The sequence below is a fragment of the Jaculus jaculus genome, chromosome 20, assembly GCF_020740685.1.
Source record: "Jaculus jaculus isolate mJacJac1 chromosome 20, mJacJac1.mat.Y.cur, whole genome shotgun sequence".
Taxonomy (NCBI): Eukaryota; Metazoa; Chordata; class Mammalia; order Rodentia; family Dipodidae; genus Jaculus; species Jaculus jaculus.
In genome coordinates this window covers 24,365,938-24,386,869 of record NC_059121.1, presented here as the reverse complement: position 1 = coordinate 24,386,869, position 20,932 = coordinate 24,365,938, and positions in this window count along the sequence as shown.

Below are 20,932 nucleotides of genomic sequence, written 5' to 3'. Positions count from 1 at the left end.
CCCTTAGCCTAAATGGCCTTGAAGGACCAGAAACCATCTGTCCTCCTAGAGACAATCCTGGCTGAAAAGCCGATTCTGAACAAGGACACAAACAGCTACAGGCTCCTTACCTATGGCACCTGGTCCCGTCTGTTTTCCTTAGGATCCTCCTTATAAGTTTGCACCCAGCCTGGCTCCATGCTTCAGCCTTCCTTGCGCAAGGCTGCTGCCCCTCGCTATTTCTCTCAACAAACTGGCTGTAGAGATCAGGTCCAGTGTTCTCTTTCGCTTTTTCTCTTCCATTTTGCTTACAGGGGCTCCTTAAAGGCCAACCGGAGCTTTGCAACTGGATGGGACTTGGCACTGTTTCTCAGGCCTCCGTCCCAGCTTCCTGCATGGTGACCGTGGCGTTCCAAAGTAGCATGCCTCCCTGGGAAGGAGGTGCAATTCGACGCCAGTGCTCACTGCCTGTTTACCAAATGCCATCCTTGGCAGAAAGGTAACGCGGCACAGGAGGAATGCATGCGCTGAATCTGACACCGTAATAGCAGTCGGCTGCCCTGCGCAAGCCTTGGCATCTGCGCCTCATCTGTCAGGGCCCAGGCAGAATTTGCAGGGGAAGTGATGACTTGAACACACTACTCTTACTGCTCTCCTATGCCACTGGGTTATAAAACAGCATGATAAGGTCAGATAAAGGAACACAGTTGTCAGGGTGGGCTGTGCCCCAGGCAAGGAAGGAGGGTGGGAAGGAAGACCACACGTGCTGCATAGACACCCTCTCCCCCTGACGGATGACGTAACTGACTTATATTTTGATAAACATGTTAAACATTAAGATCAGAGAATCATATCCACATCCAGACAGAGGCACAGGAATGGTTAACGGTGACCTTAGATTCCTCAGTGGCAATTTATGCGTACTGTCTATAGAAAGCTGAGAACCGGTGAATGACCCCAAATGGTACAGACAGGCAAAGTAGTGTTTGTAAAAGCCAGAGTTGATACTTCTAATCCTGAAAAAGAAAAAAAAAATACAATAACCATGTTCTCTTCTTAGGAAAAAAAATTTCACTCAAGACAATGATTAAAAAGATGCATGGTGATAAAGACACCCACCGTAAATCTCAAAACCACTTAAGGCTTTAATCTTTTAAAATATAAAAGCTCAGTTACGGGGGGCTGGGAGATGGGTCGGTAAGCAGAGTGCTGACGGAGTAAGGCACCCAACACCAACCTCTGGCTTCCCCCCAACACACACATGCATGCACACGACATGCAAAGGCTTATTGTGAAATTAAGTATGTACACTAACCATGACAGCAGAATAATGCCATTTATTAATAGTAATTAGCATTAAAGGGTTACAAAATATTGGGGAATCGGTTTTGTAATTGGGTGAGAGTATTTGAAAATATCACATACCTCTTGTATAACTTTATTCATGGGTAGTTTCCAAAAAACAAACCCAAGCATAAACGCTATTTTGTTACCTGGTTCAAGGAAATTTAGGTCAAAATAAGCACTCCGCCTTGTGGTTAGTTATTCCAATTGCCAATATTTCACCTCACAATGAAACATAGGAGCGACAGAAAAGCCTTTGGCCAGTATGTTCTTCACTGATTATTTCCCAAAACCAATCTGAAGTCTTCCAGTGGAAGATAGAAGAGGAAATCCACGTTTCACATATTTTTCACTTGGGCAAAAAGCTAAGATAAACACATAGATATATGCAAGAGTCATAATGGAAAGGGACAGAGAAAGGGGACAGAGAAACAGAGAGACTTACAAGGACCCTGGTATGGATCCTAGAAAGTTCCTAAAGCTGACTTCTCAGAAGCCTTGGGAGAGAGAGTTGAGGAAAAAAGAAGCCCGAGTCTCATCAAAAGGAGAGTTGGTCTGATACAGTCGTATCCCCTTCATCCTATCAAGGATGTGAATCGTGAATCATCCCTTTGTCCAGCCTGCTTCCCTTCTGTATGCTGCCTATCCGTTGGTTACTTGGAAGCCTTCCTGGTTATCAGAATTGACTGTCCTGGTACCACAATGCCTACACCAGTTACCACTGTTCTCCTGGAGACATTGGTGATAGGCATGTAAAGTACAAAATTTAGACAGAAACTATATTCATCTAACTTCTGGTGCCACATATTGTTATGATTGTTCTATTAGTAATTTCTGTTATTCTCTTATGCATCAGGTATGCATATATAGCGAAATTTACCAAATCATACACACACACAAATCATACACACAAATAAATATGTATGCTATATAATTGTATATAACATACACACACACACACACACATATATATATATATGTGTATATATATGTATACATATATATATATAGAGAGAGAGAGAGAGAGAGAGGAAGGGAGGGAGGGAGGGAGGAGCGGGCTTTAGACATCCACTGGAGGTCTTGAAATGTATCCACCACAGAAGGGAAACTTGTGAACTTGAGAATAAAGACCAAAGTATGTGTAAGAATGCTTCAAATATAAGATGACGATGAAACCACAAAATAATAATCCAAGGTCAAAGCAAGCACTGAGAACTAACACGGTGCCACCACAGAACCAGGCAGTAAATACAAAAACCACAACAAGGGGCAGAGGCTCAACTTCGGCCCTGGACCACTGCCCGGAGGACTGCGCGGTGTCTCGGGCACTCACGTCTCCGTCCCCCCCACCCCCATGGGAGCCACGAGCGCCTACTGAAAGGCGAAACGTGTTTAAGTGCAGTCGAGAAATTTAATGGTTTAACATGTTTAATTCTATTTCAATATTCCCATGTTGCCTGGGGCTCTTTATTGAATTGCAAGTATGAAGGAACCAGTAGAGACAGAATGAACAAAGGGAAAGAGATGAGACAATTGCAAAGAACAAAATGTAGACCACAGAATACAAAAATAGTCTTTGTCTCTGGGTAACAAGCAAATGGAATGTGACATGGATATTAAGTGTCATAGCAGATAACCAACAAAGGTGCCATTTAAAGGAGACACTGAGGACACAGGATATTCAATAAAGTCTGGGAATATAATGCACAACTTGTCTTTTGATCTTTATTGAATTTTGAGGATAAAGTTTCTTCTTTGGGTATTCAGTAAAACTATACAAAGAAAAAAAAACTGAACACTCTTACAATACCCACAGGACTACCTTAGAATATACATGAAACTGTCTTGTAATACACATGAAACACTCTTACAATACGCATGACAACTGTCTTGTAATACACATGAAACGCTCTTACAATACACATGACAACTGTCTTGTAATACACATGAAACAGTCTTGTAATACACATGAAACACTCTTACAATACACATGACAACTGTCTTGTAATACACATGAAGCACTCTTACAATACACATGACAACTGTCTTGTAATACACATGAAACTGTCTTGTAATACACATGAAACGCTCTTACAATACCCACAGGACTACCTTAGAATATACATGAAACTGTCTTACAATACACATGAAATACTCTTAGAATATACATGGGACGCTCTTACAATACACATGAAACACTCTTACAATCCACATGGGACACTTACCATATACATGAAACACAATACACGTGAGATTACCTTACAATACATATGGGTACAGTACACTGTCTTACAGAAGCCCTCGCAATAAAGTTTATCCAGGCAGGAAATGAAATGGAGGCATGATTTTAAAAAGAAAAATAAAAGTTACACCTCGCAGTGCCTGACACTACCTACCCAAGACCCTCCTATAGGAGCCATCTCTCCAACCCTAAAAGGATTAAGTTGGGTACGTGATGTAAGGATTCTCCCAAAGGCAATGGCTGTGAAGAACAATGGTGTGTGTGTGTGTGTGTGTGTGTGTGTGTGTGTGTGTCTGGTGATGTTTTTGTTTTTATAAGAGAGAGAGAGAGAGAGGGAGAGGGAGAGAATTGGCATGCCAGGGCCTCCAACCACTGTAATTGAACTCCAGACACATGTGCCACCTAGCGTGGATGTGTGACCTTGTAAGGTTATGTCACCTTATGCACCTGGCTTACGTAGGACCTTGGAGTTGAACACGGGTCCTTAGGCTTTGCAGGCAAGCGCGCTAGCTGCTAAGCCATCTTTCCAGCCCCAGATCTTTATTTTAATGTAGGAAGTATAAGTGGTTTAAAAAAAGAGAGACACCACACATTAATAAAGGGGGCAGTCGGCACGTTGCTCTCCCTCTATCATGAACAGAAGAGCCGTGCATGCTTCTTCCCCCTGTCATGAAAGCATGATTTGAAATGAGTGTCCCACACCCCTGTTTCTGTCAGGTACTTTAGAGCAATAAAAACCGTCACTAACACATCTGGTGAATTTTTTTTATTTGATCTCAAACACAATGTGTACTTTTTGGGGGGATTTTTGTAAATATCCTTTGGCTTTCTTCTGGAACAGGGTAAGTTATTTGGACGCATGTTAACTCTTAGGGGCTTACTCTTAAGTTTCGTTAGGCGGGACCACACTAGTGTTTCATCTAGGGTTAATTTTCCCCACCACAGAAGCGGAATTCCTTTTTTAAAAGATTATTTTTATCTATTTATTTGAGAGCAACAGAGAGAGAGAGAGAGAGAGAACGGGTGCACCAGGGCCTCCAGCCACTACAAACGAACTCCAGATGCGTGCGCCCCCCTTGTGCATCTGGCTAACGTGGGTCCTGGGGAATCGAGCCTCGAACCGGGGTGCTTAGGCTTCACAGGCAAGCGCTTAACCACTAAACCATCTCTCCAGCCCAAGAAGCAGAATTCTTCTGAGCACGACAACACGTCCACTCAAGTTTGAGGCTCCATCAAACAGTGTCTGGGCAAACAGACACTTGTCTTGAATCTGTGTTGTCCATGTATCTTTTCTTCTCATCATCTACAGTGTTCTCTTCATGGCTAACTCTCTCTCTCTCTCTCATACACACACACACACACACGAGCCAGAATTCTTAACTGAATGCTTAGCACAGACCACCAGTGGGTCTTCAGCAGTTTTTCTCTGCGCATCTCTCCCCCATCCAGCCTCCAGAGCTTGCCCGGATGTTCATCTTCTCAACTCAAGACCACTGACTTTTGCCTGCATCTCCCCACTCTGTTGCAGCCTAGAAATTCACTCCCGGCACTAAGTGGCCCAGGTTCAGTGCTAGCTACCCTCCACCACTTAGGATTTCTCCATCGCGGTTTTCCATTGCTCAATGCTCGGCATAGGGAGCAGAGAACCCTTGGTTCGTATGCTCTGGCTTGTTTCTTGCGGCTTCAGACTCCGCCTGGGCCAGAAGAAGGCTTTTATGACAGCATCTTGCATCCTGGAGGCTGGGTAGAGCACTAGGTACCCCCAGAGAGGTGAGCTAGGACTTGGGGTGTATATATATATATATATATATATATATATATATATATATATATATATAAAGTTTAAACTTTTTTTCAGTTTTAAAGGTTATTTATTTGGGAGAGGGAGAGAGAGACAGAGACAGAGAAAGAGAAAGAAAGAAAGAAAGAAAGAAAGAAAGAAAGAAAGAAAGAAAAAGAGAGAGAGAAAGAAAAAGAAAGGGCACACCAGAGCCTCTAGCCACTGCAAATGAACTCTAGACACATGTGCCCCCTTGTGCATTTGGCTTATGTGGGTACTGGGGAATTGAACCTGGGTCCTTAGGTTTTGCAGGCAAGTGCCTTAACCACTTAGCAATCTCTCCAGCCTGTTTTCTTCAGGTTTCTTTTTTCTTTTTTAATTAAGTAGATAATTTTCTTTTTTTTTTTTTCTTTCAGTTTTAACTAGGGACATTAATCTAGCAAGAAATAGAGCAAGGGTTTAAATGTTTTCAGCTCTGCATTTCCACTCCCTCACACAAGTAGCTTTTTCAAAAGCACCAGGTTCTTGGGCCTAATAAAAAAAAAATCATCAGCAATATCTGTCTCCTTAAACACTCAAGACTACGTCACAGCTCATGATGCTCCACTCCTCCAGGGGCAATTCCAGAGGCTCAAATACGACATATCCTTTCCTCTCCCTCTTTCTCTCTCTCTCTTGCTCACTCTTGCTCTCACTCTTGCCCACAATCTCTGCCTCTCTCCTGTTTAAATTTCTTAATTTCTTCTTAAATTGCCTTGTGGCCAACCTTTCATACAGACCACAAAACTCCATGAAGTTAAGACACAAAAATTTAATTGTATGGACTGGAGAGATGGCTTAGCACTTAAGGCGCTTGCCTTCAAACTCAAAGGACTCAGGTTTGGTTCTGCAGGACTCAACGTAAGCCAGATGCACATGGTGGCACATGCATCTAGAGTTTGTTCATAGTGGCAGGAGGTTCCTGGCATGCCCATCTCTCTCTCCCTCCCCTTTCTCTTTCTCTCTCTCAAATACATGCAAAAAATTAATTTTAGGGCTGGAGAGATGGCTTAGCGGTTAAGCGCTTGCCTGTGAAGCCTAAGGACCCCAGTTCGAGGCTCGGTTCCCCAGGTCCCACGTTAGCCAGATGCACAAGGGGGCGCACGCGTCTGGAGTTCGTTTGCAGAGGCTGGAAGCCCTGGCGCGCCCATTCTCTCTCCCTCTATCTGTCTTTCTCTCTGTGTCTGTCACTCTCAAATAAATAAATAAATAAAATTATTAAAAAAATTAATTTTAATTTTAGAGATACTGCACATTTGAATTACTATACATGCATTTGAAACTATCCAGTATTAATGTCGTTTTTGATTAATTGACTTAAAATATTTTAATTGAAGTTAATAAAAAATAAGGTAAAATTACTCAAAGTATCTAAATTAATTGATTGAAACCAAATGAATCTCTTTTTGCACATGGATATTCTGCTATTTCTTTTCTTGCCACAAGGTGGCACTATGACAATTAATAATTACAAATATTAGTCTCCAGTAGCATTTAACTTAAAACTATTTTGTCCAAGGTCTTGTCTACTAAATATTGCAAAATCAAGCTTGCTCAGATCACTGCTATACAATGGAATGTATAATAAACAGAATGTCTTATGAAAGCTTGACCTATGTGTCCTTTCAATGCTACTGTCTTCAATAAGGAGTCTGTAGCATAAACTGAGTTTACTTTGTAGCTCTAATCATCTCCACACTTGACTTTGAACAATTGCATGGTCAAGGCTCAGGTTTGTAGGTTCCCAAAGGACTGAGTACCTGTGAGGACCAGAGGTTTCTAGAATGTTTTTTGCTGTCCACTTTCACAGCAGTACCAAGTTCAAAGGAAAGAAGGGAGGCACAAATTACAGTTTTCTAATCAAATATCATTCCAAGTCAAATAAGGGCTTTCACATAGTGCAAATCCAAGCGCTGAGAGATAAAAAGGCACCCCAGTCAATAAGCACGGGTTGCAATATTATAAAATATTATGGGAGATGGATGTATCATTATCCCTTGATTCCTAAGGTAAGACTATCATGGGCGATCATAACAAGTTAATCATATACTGGATTTTTTTTTTTTTTTAGGTTTGTCATCTGCAAGCCTTTGCCAATTAAGACCTTCAACATACAGGACTCTTTCTGACTGTAGCCACCCTTTCATATTGCTATCACCCTTTACAGCAGTAAAGCAGTTTTTTTTTTAAAGTTTTTATTCATTTATTTATTTGAGAGTGACAGACACAGAGAGAAAGACAGATAGAGGGAGAGAGAGAGAATGGGCGCGCCAGGGCTTCCAGCCTCTGCAAACGAACTCCAGATGTGTGCGCCCCCTTGTGCATCTGGCTAAGGTGGGACCTGGGGAACCGAGCCTCGAACCGGGGTCCTTAGGCTTCACAGGCAAGCACTTAACCGCTAAGCCATCTCTCCAGCCCAGTAAAGCAGTTTTGAGAGTCGTTTCTATGCTGAGCACCGTGCTCTCGTATTTCTGCTATTTAATTCTTATAGCAGCCCTGCAGGGAACACACGATCATTTTCATTTTATATGTGAAGGAGGCACAGACCTGTACCTAGGGCCATTCATCTAGCAAGACACATAGCAAAGGTTTAAGTCTGGGTTCTCTGTACCTCCAGAACCCACCTATTCCCCTTCTACTTTCTAAATTGCCCACTTTCCTGCCTGCATCAAAATCCCACCCTTGGTTATCCCCAACAGACCTCTGCTACAAATAATTTATATATTCCTTGATTATCTGCAACCACTTTAAAATTATGGGGAAACTGGAATTTAGAAGGAAGCCACCTCCATACTGGCCTCATAGTGTTGGAAAATGCTATGTGAGGTACTGGGAGTGGTGGTGTGGGGGGGTAATGATCACCCAAGAGTGAATGAGCAGGAGATGCTGCAAGCTACAAAACTCACCAGCTGGGCAAGAAGTACACACCTGTCCAATAGTGGCACATAGCCTGTGCAGGTAATCAAGTGCTCTTGGACTGGACATGAGGACCTATAAGTGGGAGAGAATTCAACCTGATACTGAGAATCAAGTCAAAATCCAGGGACGTTCCCGCTATCCTTTTGCTAAAAGCAAGGGTTTGTCCATCCAGCAGTCTTTATCCCATTTTGACCATGCTGCTCTCACTCTTGGTTGGAGAATCTGCTTTTTATAGATGGCAGTAAATACTGCAGAGAACCAAGATCCATCAAGGCAACAAAAAAAGATAGCCAACTGCCTAGCAAGAGACAAGACTCCTCTATCACATCTTCCAGAGCCCAGGTGGCACTGTAGGAAGTGGTGAGTTACACGTGGCTGCTGTCCTCACAGCTAACCTGACAACCTCATCCAGGGAGACGGTGGGAAGTGGTGAGTTACACATGGGTGCTGTCCTCACAGCTAACCTGACAACCCCGGATGGCGGTAGACACTGAGGAGACTCAAAACTCTTCAAAGTAGAAATTCAGAAAATGCAGAGAGCTCAACACTCAAGGAGACTTATAACATGCCAAGACTCAGAGAATATTGCAGAAGAGAGGGTGGAAAGAATGTAATCTTGAGGCATTGTCCACCCCATAGAGACTGACAGCTGCATTTATGACCCCACAGTGAATACCAATAACCCCTCTGAGGCTCCTCAGTGGAAGGGGGCAGGGCAGAGGGGATATAAGATTATAGACCAATAGAATTTGCAATAGGTTCATACCATAAAGCTCATAATTATTCTAAGAAGCCATGACAAAAGTAAGGGTGGAAGAGCCATCCATGTCTTTTGTAGTTCTTGGCTCTGATCAGTGTAAACCCAGAGTGCCCTTTCCAAGGTTCCTAGGGTTCTTTTCGAACAGTGCTTTCCAGTCCTCAGCGCTGTGAGGAGCAGACTGGAAGCAGCATGGACATTTCAGGATTGCGGGAGAGCAAGCGACGTGGTTCATTTAGTCCAGCCGTGCTAGACACTGGACTGCATGGAGAACTCTAGAAACATCAAAAAGTAAGAGCAAGGAAGACTACAGAGTCCAAATCAGGAGGTAGACTTGGATGTATTCAGCCAAGTCTCCGATCTACTGCTTGAGTACCGGAGAAATGTACAGCTTAAGAATTAGGCCCCGTTTTGAGGAAGTCTGGCTGCTCTTCATGTGCCAAGTACATGGAAGTGAGTGCAGCAGCCAACATTCCTGGAGGACTTCCCGCCATTCAGCACTGGTGCCAAGGAGGGATGGTGCCAGTCCCCAGCTCAAAAGGTGTCAGGAGAATGCTTGGCAGGTGGAGTGTCACAAGAAAGCAATCGAGATTGAAAGAGTTTTTGTAGAAATCATTTATGTATACATGTATATGTATATTTATGTATGTGTATAATATTTTATTTATTTATTTGAGAGAGAGAGAGAGAGAGAGTGAATGGGCACTCCAGGGTCTCTGGCCACTGCAAATGAACTCTAGAAGCATTTGCCACCCTGTGTATCTGGCTTTATGTGGGTACTGGGGAATCAAACCTGGTTCCCTTGGCTTTGCGTGCAAGCATCTTAACCACTAAGCCATCTCTCCAGCCCCTTCGTTTATATTATAGTGAGCTTATCTGCTTCAACTTTTTGAGGTGAAATAAGAGTGAACTGGTATCCAGCATTAATTTGAATTAAAACAGTCAAATCATGACAGGCAAAAATAAGAAAAAAAAGCCCAATAGTGAAAAATTTGTACTCACATCTGTTCTTTTCCCTTTGAAACTCTTTTCCTGGATTTTTACATTCAAAAATTATGCAATTAACGTAAAGCCATCAAAAGTGTCTGGTGTGCCTCGGCACTGCTGTTATAACTGTCTTCTGCGACAGTGAAAATAGTCACTTCCACAAGAGGGAGCCAGTTGATATCTAGTCTCAGAGTACTAAATTTAAATCACGAGTTTCTACATACCGTATTTACGTAGCTACACCAAATATTTCAGCACATACATAGATACTTGGGAAAGTCACCTTCACTGCTACTGTCTTCCTCCTAAATAACATTTCGGGTTACTTAAAGGGCGTCTCTAAATGAAATTTAGAAGAAAACTCATGAGAGGTAGCAGGAAAAAAAAAAAAAAACCAAGCTGGAACTGTGCTGGAAGCCTCCTCGCTCTTAGCTAGCTGGCATAATTCTGCAAAGGGTTATGCTGGCTTCTGGGCAAGGAAATTCACCAGGTTGACCCAACTGTGGCTCATCCTGCACGCCAAACGACCAACTAGTTAGCCAAGAGGTGCCCATCGGTGCAACCATGGCGTGATTGCCGGAAGGAGGTGACCGACTGCTCTTTGACTGTATCGGAGACCTGCCCCATGGGAGGGACTACATGGCTGATATGGAAAACCTACTCAAAAGTTGATGGTTGGGCTAGAGAGATGGCTTAGTGGTTAAGCACTTGCCTATGAAGCCTAAGGACCCTGGTTCAAGGCTCGATTCCCCAAGACCCATGTTAGCCAGATGCACAATGGGGCACACGTGTCTGGAGTTCATTTGCAGTGGCTGGAGGCCCTGGTGCGCCCATTCTCTCTCTCTCTCTATCTGCCTTTCCCTCTCTCTCTCTCTCTCTCTCTCTCTCTCTCTCTCTCTATCTGCCTCTTTACCTTTCTGTCTCTCTCAAATAAAAAAATAAAAATAAATAAAAATTTTTTAAATATGTTTTTATTCATTTTTCATTTATTTATTTGAGAGCGACAGACACAGAGAGAAAAACAGATAGAGGGAGAGAGAGAGAATGGGCGCGCCAGGGCCTTCAGCCACTGGAAACGAACTGCAGATGCGTGAGCCCCCTTGTGCATCTGGCTAACGTGGGTCCTGGGGAATCGAGCCTCGAACCAGGGTCCTTAGACTTCACAGACAAGAGCTTAACCGCTAAGCCATCTCTCCAGCCCTAAACAAATTTTTTTTTAAAAAATGAAACTTAAATACAGCATGAGTTCACTTTAAAAAAGAAATGTTAAGCCAAGCATGCACGTATGCATATAGACCCCCAGCACTCGGGAGGCTGGGGCAAAAGAATCGCAAGGTGGTCTCATCATAAGACCCTGGCTTATAAACCCAAAGTTAACCAGCTAAGTGTTAAAGATGCTTTTAAGAATTAGCATCATGGTCAGTATTTTCAAGATTTGTGTAAATATAAAATCTAAGCAAATACTGTGTCATTCTAAACCACAAAAACACTGCTTTGATTTTTCCTCGTTTTGTGGGAACTGTACGTTGAGATTTTGCCAAATTCATTGATCAAATTTGGCCACTATGGTATCAGATTATCAATGAATCTCTCTACCTGTTCACCCCTAAGAGTCCTAGTCACTTCCACAGGAACACAGATGTTCATGTATGTATGTGCATAGATATTCACATGTGTACATGTGAACACACACTTCATGTCACCTTCATGTCACAGTTCATACACTTGGGTCTTTTCCACCTCCAGCCTTCCCACATAGCACTTCAGAATAAATGACCTAAAATCCTGCCAACTGTCTGGCTATCAGTGGCCCCTCCTAAGAAGCATAGGGAGCATCCTTGACATGTTTTTCTATGGTTTCGTTCCTTGACCATGAAGGAGGAAGTGCCTAGTGGTAAAAAAAAATATATATACTGTTTATTGAACACCTCATTGGACTAGGTATTACATATAAATAATTGTGCCAGGCACATCTTATTTTATCTTGTTAACAACCTGAGGACTTGGGTAGTCTTGGTGGTACTTTATTTATTTATTTTTAGTGGCTGAGAAACTTGGATTCTGAGAAGTCAAGTACTCACCCAACAGGGGAAGGTTTTGGCTTGGGGCTCTGTAACAACTACTGGTACCCCTGCAACCAGAAATGACTCCGTCATGGTGCCAAGTTCGCTCCTTGAACTTGAGTCCTACCGTGCGTTTGATCGGTTTTGTTTGGATGTGGTTTGGTTTGGGAAATGCATGGCCTCTTCTGAGAGGGGATGCCATGGGAGGTGATACGGATGTTGGCATGTCATTTCTAAACTTCAGTGACTCTCAGGGTGGTATCATCTACTGATGACCCCTCTGATATGGTCGGCGACAGGTCCAGGAAGCAAGTCATGTTTCAAGTTCTTTATTAGAGCAATGAGAAAGGCAACTTGTGGGGATGTGAGTCGTGGGCATGTCCACAAGGACTTGGCGACTCGTCCATCTGCCATTTCTCTTTTAAAATTTTATTTATTTATTTAAGAGAGAGAAAGATCCAGAGAGAGAGAGAGAGGGAGAGAGAGAATGGGTGCACCAGGGCATCCAGCCACTACAAACGAACTCCAGATGCATGCTCCCCCTTGTGCATCTGGCTTACATGGGTCCTGGAGAATCGAACTGGGATCCTTTGGCTTTGCAGGCAAACTCCTTAACCGCTAAGCCACCTCTCCAGCCCCATCTGCTATTTCTTTAGGCAGAGCCGATGCTGGAGCCGCGGCCCTCCAAGCCAGGGTCGGGTGGGGCATGAAAGCAGATCTTCCCACCTGGGTTGGTAAAGTCAGTGTCCAGTGTTCCTCCTCTCTGAGAAAGGGCCCTTTTTGCCTGCCTTCTCCCTCGCTCATCACCTCTTCCACTCCTGAGACACAGCACTGTGGCAGGCCCTTCTCAGACTTGGCACCAAGGGTCCCAACAGAGAACGCAGTCCCTGCACTCGGAAGACGGTGACCAAGAGCAGACTGCAAAAGCCTCGGGGCGTACACGGGCTGCAGAGGGAAGGCCACCACATGTGACCGTCCACCCATTCCAGCCCTTATGAGTAAAGCGTGGGAGGAAGAAGGGGTGCGGCTCAGGGGATTCCTTGTGGTTGCGGAAACGTAGGGTTTGGGGCCAGAGGTAATTCAACCCTTTCCCTCGAGAAGGGGACAACACTCCCCTCACCAAGTCAAGCGACAGAAAGACTCAAGAGAAGGGCTCCGAGCCTGGGGGCTTGCATAGGCTCGAGACATGGAAGGCAGATATCCAAGAGAGATTGCTAGCTGACCTGTATCTGTGTCTGTGTGCACTAGCGAGAAAACCCTCCAGGGAGACGTAGCAAGACCGAGCTTGACGGTGCGGGCCTGGAACCCTAGGTTTTTGAGGGGGCTGAGTCAGGAAGATCACAAGTTCAAGTTCTGTCTGAGATGCAGTATGAATTCAAGGCCGGCTTGGGTGAATTAGTGAAACCTAGTCTCAAAATGAAAACACTTTAACAAAAAGAGAGTTGGGAATATAATTGAAATGTAGATCACGTTCCTGCCATGTGCGAAGTCCTTGGTTCAATCCTTGGTCCTACTTGTATAGAGAGGAGAGGAAGGGAGAGACATCAATGGGTAGTCGACTATAGATTGGGACAAAGATGAGTGAGGTGACTGCAGGCCAACTTTCTATGGGTTCCACAGAAAGTAACCATTTGTCAAGTGTCTTCCCTGCATAGACTGGTGGCTGGGCCACCCAAAGGATTCTAGTTACGAGAAGCTCTGGGTGAGTGGCCCTAGCTAAGATGTGTGGAAGAGAGTGAGAGCTGGAACCCGAGGTGTGGCATTCGTGAAGCCACAAGGTCTTCAGGGCTCACTAAGAAAGAGACTCATGCAGAGACCGTACGGGAAAGATCCCCACAGGGCTTAAATCCCAAAATTAGATCGATGCTTTTAAAGTAAAGGTAATGAATTTTAATGGCTCAAACGTGACTAGAAATTTATGGGATTTATCCCAGATGGTATTAAGTGACAAGAAATGGAGAGTGGATTGGGCCTGGTGGAAGGCAGGCAGTGTCTCAAGGTAACACTGCTCACCAATTCCAGTGGGATGCTGGGGGGTGGGGGGTGCCTCCTCGCTCACCCAAGCATCCCAACGTGGCCCAGCCATCAACAGAAACGTTGACATCAGAAGTAGCCACGGCAAGTGTGGCATCTGTGCTTCTCTCCACAGCTGCGTCACCCTGCCTGTCTGCCTGGAAGCTTTGCTTCAGGAGTTGGGACCGAGTCGTGGCGAGGTCAGAGTGTGCCTAATGGTCTTCCACGCTGTGCTCAAGCGGAACAGCTAGCGGCAATCACTTCAGATCCTTGTTCTGAGACTCCATGCATGACACGTTAGTCATGATTTCCTATGTGAAATATTTGTCTACCATTCTCTTCTGTTTGTTCATAGAAATTATTATTACTGTTATTTATTATTTTGGGGATTTTTTTTTCTTCTGAGGTAAAGTCTCGCTCTAGCCCAGGCTGACCTGGAATGCTCTGTGGAGTCCCAGACTGGCCTGGAACCCACAGTGATCCTCCCAGTGCTGCGATCAAAGGCGTGTGCCACCATGTCCAGCCAGAGAAATCATTATTGCTTGCATTGTAAGGCCTAATTCCATGCTCCTTAATAATTCTTGAGGGGCGCTGACCCTTGTGATCATTCTGGAAAGGAGGAGGTGACAGAGACTGATGAGAGTAGAAGCCATGGGTGTTTTATTCAAATATCCAGAGAGGCCTAGTGTGTGAGGAACTTGGCAGAGTGGGGAAGAGTCTGTGAAAGGGTGGAGAGAAGCGCAGAGCGCCTGACAAAGGCTGCAGCCACTTCCACCTGGCTTATCATGAGAGCACACCACCTGGTTTAGCCACTCTTCCAATTTCTCAAGATAAATGATCTCTTACACGTACCTGTATGTGTATATGTGACAGGGTCAGATGTAAGCTTGTGTGTTGGGAACTAACTGCGGGAGATAGGCGGTTCATGGCCCAGAGGCGACACTAGATGCGTCATCGTCTTAGAAAGGCTTGCCCGGGGCTAGAGAGATGGCTTAGTGGTTAAGCACTTGCCTGTGAAGCCTGAGGACCCCGGTTCTAGGCTCGATTCCCCAGGACCCACGTTAGCCAGATGCACAAGAGGGCACACGCATCTGGAATTCATCTGCAGTGGCTGGAAGCCCTGGAGCGCCCATTCTCTCTCTCTCTCTCTGCCTCTTTCTCTGTCTGTCGCTCTCAAATAAATAAATAAATAAAAACCAAAAAAAATTTAAAAAAATTCTGATGCTGCTCAGGCCAAGCAAAACACATCTGGAGTATGTCTGGCTGGGGAATTGCCAGCAACCTCTAAAGCACAGGTAATGGGAAAAGGTGGTCGGAACTAGAATATGGCATAAAGATTCTGCTCAAACGAGCTCTGGACCAGAGGCATGTCTCAGACTGGAAACAAGATCATTGTAGGAGGTCTGAGAATGAAAGAAAGTACGTCGAATTCCACTGATGCTGAGGAATGAGCTTCTAGTACTCTTGGGTGATGCCACTCAGCACAGGAATATGCGTGCTGCAGGAAGACTCTCTTCCGGCACCCTGGGGCACAGGCGAAGAGACCGACACCCACGTAAAGCAAGAATGAGCTTTGGTGACATGCAACCGAAAATTTCCAAACTCAGGGTTCTCTAAGGGCACCTTGGAATAGGAGAACAAGAGCTTGCTGAAACAGCAAAGGAAGAAGCAACGCCTTTAGAGTCCAAAGGCCAAATTCCCTCTTTCGTTTGGTGGTACCTTGGACGGAGGTAGGTTGGGGAAGTCTTGGCCTACAGACAGATGTGAGGTCAGAGCGGATCATGCAGTGTAAGAAAATGCTACTGAGAAGCAGGCCCTGAGGGAGGACCATGTGGTAACATCTAACCCCGACCCACCAGGTGGGTAAGCATTTCCTTTATTTTTTTTGTTCATTATTTATTTATTTGAGAGTGACAGACATAGAGAGAAAGACAGAGAGAGAGAGAGAGAAGAGAGAGAGAGAATGGGCACACCAGGGCCTCCAGCCACTGCAAACAAACTCCAGATGCGTGTGCCCCCTTGTGCATCTGGCTAACGTGGGTCCTGGGGAATCAAGCCTAGAACCAGGGTCCTCAGGCTTTACAGGCAAGTGCTTAACCGCTAAGCCATCTCTCCAGCCCCGGGCAAGCCTTTCTAAGACGAGGACGCATCTAGTGTCGCCTCTGGGCTATTCTGTTCATGAACAGTTAGTTCCCAACACACAAGCTTACATCTGACTCTGTCACTCCCTCGGTCGGGGGGATTTTTGTAAATCTCCCTCCCTCCAGCCCAGAATGCATGCTTCATTACGGTGTTGTGCTTGGATCTATTTCCACATTCTAGAACAGGGCCCAGCGCATAGTAGGTGCTTGTTGAGCCCATGTTGAGTGGAGGAGTGAGTCAGTGAGCCAAGTGAGGAAGCTGTTAATAGCAGCTAAGAAAACTGACGGGAACCAGGGAACCACAGCGACAGCATACGATCGCCGTCGTCTGCTCCGCGCGCTGTGACTGGTCATGTCGGTGACAGGAAGTTGAAAGGATGGGTGGTTGCTTTCTGGAAAGAAGGAAGGCTGAGTCTTAAAAAAAAAAAAAACCTGCTGAAAGATCAGAAACGAGTCGCTAGGACTCCAGGCTTGCGAGAAAAACTTGGCTGGTGGGAGACCCATATGTGGGCTGAAAAGAGACAGGACACTGTGTCTAAAAACTGTTACTGAGAGCGTGCCAGACTCTGTAATCAGGACCTATGACTTTTTTGGATTTCTCAACTTAAAAAAAAAAAAAAAAAAAAAGCCCATGATTTAGATATATTTCCTCAGAACGCTGGCTGTCATCAAGACCCGGTAGTGACAGCAGTCTTGAGGGATTCCTCGTGGGCCTTCTTTGTTTGCTAGGAACTCAATTCTGCTGCAATACATATTTATAAAGCACAATGGGGAGAGAGAAACAAATATGTAAAGAATTTATTTTCCCCAAAGCCAGTTTTTGCTTTCCCCTTATGGTCACAGATACATCTGTCTGTGGACATACATAATATTATAATATGGCTATATATCTCCTACTGGCGTTGTTTATCCTTGGCCACCCTTTGCTGCTGGAAGTGGGAGAGAAAGGCCAGGCACAGGATGAGTAACTCGATTCATTACCTAACATCTGACATTTAATATCCCATTAATCAAACAGTTCAATCAAACAGAAATGACCAAGAAACAAAAATGACTCCCATGTTTCTATCATAAATGTCTATATTTGTGATGGGCGAGACCCTACCATTTTTTAAAACCAATTGGCTTAATGTTTTAAAATTTTTGAAACTTTGTTTAGTTTAAAAGGCTTTTCCAAGTTCCAGTGTGAAAAAGAAAAAAAAAATAGCAGCTTTGTTTTTAGAATAATTTATTTTAATTTAAGTTTAATAAACTCAAGATGGGGACATGACTCAAAAACAATGAAATGTGTTTTCCTAAGCAAGAATATTAGGTTAGAATACAAAGAGAGCATGTGAGAAAAACCACAAAGAGCACAATTTTTAATTAGCATATTTCATGGCCCCAGTTCTCCTTGTACATGGTATAGGGTTCTGAGCCCAATCCCCTCTAGATGTAACAAGAACAGCGTACAGAAAGCACACCGCACGCGGCCAGCAAAACTGTGACGTGGAGCCAAGTCACTGCGCTCTTTCCCGGTAGCCTCGAGTTCATTTCGGCTGTGCTGGCTTTTCGTGACCTTTCACAGTGATCGACTCTCCGGCTCTTTGTGTGTGTGGCATTCTGCGGGTTCGACACATCCCAGCTGTGTCTCTTGCGGTCTGCCTTATTGTTTTGGACACTGATTACCTCTATTCATTCGCTGGTACTCTCAGGCAAGACGTGCGTAGATGCCTGATTTCAATCATTGCCTGAAAGGGAAATGTTGACATGCCAAATTTCATTCAAGAGTTACAAATTACAAGGTGAGATTATATATGCATGTAAGTTATAGCCTAGGATTTATTATAATCTGTCTGTCTTTTTTGTCGAAAGAATTCAAACAGCCGGGCGTGGTGGCGCACGCCTTTAATCCCAGCACTTGGGAGGCAGAGGTAGGTGGATCACCGCGAGCGAGTTCGGGGCTATCCTGAGATTGCATAATGAATTCCAGGTCAACTTGGGCTACAGTGAGACCCTACCTCGAAAAACCAAAAAACAAAAGAATTCAAACAAAGAAGTTGTCACCTCTAGAAAGAGCTAGAAAGTTTTCAAGGAGACGAGACATGAACTGGGTCTTGAAGAGCCTCCTATAGCAAGACTAGAGGCAAAGGAGGTTGCTGATGGAATTACGGGGTGCGGAAGGAGGCCTTCCTTGGGGAGGAAGTAACGTGAATTCCATCACTAAAGCAGAAAAGAAATCAGGATATGTTTGTGTTGGAGCAACCAGTGAAGATTATTCTGAAACACAAATTCTGGTAGCCAAGTCAAGCTGGGTTTGTGGGGGTAACACGTTCAGGCAAGATAGTGCTGGCTGGATTAGTTCGAGGTAATATTGTCTTTAAGAAACAGAAAAACCTGGTTAAGGCACAAAATATTTGTTGTTGTCTTACCAAGATATCTAGAATTCAGCAATCCCAGGCTTATGTCAGAATCTCGACAGGGTTGGCATAGAGCAAGATATTTCTGTTTCTGCTCCATCACCCTTAAAGACTTACACTCTTTGTTTAGTTCCTCGTGAACATGAAGACAGATGGAGAAGCCTCAGGCATCACAGCCACACTCAAGCTAGGACACAGGGAGAAAGAATAGCCACAAACACATATGTATGTGTGTGTAGTATGTATGGTGTGGTATGTCATGTGACATGTATGTGGCATGTACTCACATGTATGCACGTGCAAGTGCCCTGTGCACATGTGTGTGGAGGCCATCCTACTCATCTTTTCATCTGTATACCTGGTTGCTTACAAAATCCAGAGCTGCCGTTCTCTGTCAGCGAACCCCAGCGATTCTCTAGTCTGTGCCCCTCCTTAGAGGACTGGGACGGTGCACATGCGTGGCCACACCCAGCTCCTCACACGGAGGCGGAGGGATCCAGCTCAGAGGTGTCAAGGCCTCTCAGGACCTCGTGCTTCGGCGATCAGTGCTGTCACCTGTTGGGCATCTCCCCCAGCTCCATAACCACATCCCTGTTTAGTCATTTAAAAAAAAAAAATGAAGGTTTTCTCCAAATCCCCCAGTAACCTTACAGCTCCTTACCCGAAACTGAGACAGCTGACGCAGCTGTCTACAGAGGCAAAACAAGATGCACAGGTGTCCCAGTCTTTAGAGCGAGAATACCAAAGTACAGATTCGGTGGTGGTTGTCGCCCAACTCAACCAAGCAAGGGGCAGATTGAAGGGTCATGCTCACAACAACAGGCAGTTATTACAGATTTTCAGAAGAGAAATCACATGAAGTGAGGCCTTAGTAGGACTGGGCTCATGATCCAGGGAGCTGAGAGACTGAAGACATTAAAAAACAAAACAAAAGGAACATACTGTATTTCAAACATGTCAACTTCGAGCTCCAGTGGAATACATATTCACTGCTGTGCCGCTCACCTGAGCCCAGGTGAGTTTGATAGTCAGTGTAATTGTGAGGTAAACAGTGGCTCTTGCTTTCAGCACCCAAAGTCTGGGGTGGTTTCTGTGCAGAAAAGCAGATTTTTGCGTCAGCTCCCAGTTGCCCAATGGGCTCTATTCAGCAGGACGGCCTGATGTCTTTCCTCGACGTTCTCATCTTCTGTCTCCTGCCACCGCTGATTCTTTCACACTTGTCACTGTCTAATGTGCCGGCTACTGCACTTAACTCCGGTGCTTATCAGTGCTACATGTCACCTATATCACTCAGGGTCCTCCAGAGAAGGAGAGCTAACCGAAACAGGATTACATGCGGTACGCTTGTGTGTGTGAGTGTGTGTGCCAAGGAAAAGGAAAACACACGTTTATTTCTCTACTTTTAGGTCTGGCTCACATCTTTGTGGGGTCTGCAGAGTATGCTCGTGATAGAAGGAATCTGGAGGTGCAAGAAAATGTTTGTGTTTTGCTGCTTGAGTCTGACGGCCACATAGAAAGAAGCTCCGTTTAAGCCAGGGACCTCTGTCTTCTTCTCTTAGACCTCAATTGATCATATGGGCCCACCCACATTGTGGTGAGCAGTCTGTCTCACTCTGAGTCTACTAATTTAAATATTAATCCATCTTTTGAATCAACACATTCACAGCCACATGGAGACTGGCATTCACTAATTACCTGCATGCCCGGGACTGGCTGACTCTCAGAGTGTCTTTACTGAAATATAAACTCCCAAAGGGGAAATAAAACAAAAACATTTTGTTCCCTAATACTTCTCAAGTACCTTGAACTATGCCTAACATATAGTTGACACATATGTTAAATGAATCAATGGAAGAATGATTGAGCCTTCCAAAATAAAAGGAAAGTGCAGCAGCGATATTGTGAGAGTGAAGAGTGAGTCCTGAGGTCAGTTCACAGAGTCCCCTGAAGGTCGTGTGCTTTGCACATAGTTTTGCAAGGAGCCTGGGACATAACTTGGCAGAGGAAGGAGTGAAGAAACTCCAGGATATGGAAGTGATGTGTATGTTGGCTCTAAGCGGGGGCAAGGCAAGCAAAGTGTGCCTTCGCAGATGACCACATCTTGTGTAAATGAGAGGGGCATGTCCCAATTATCCTTGAGAAATGAAACGCTTCCTTATTATCTATTGAATTTCCAAATCATTATTTGTCTGTCTATAATAGTAAAAGTCAAAATTGTGGTCTCTTTTGAACATCTGCACTTTTTTTTTTCCCCAAGGAAAGTAAAGTA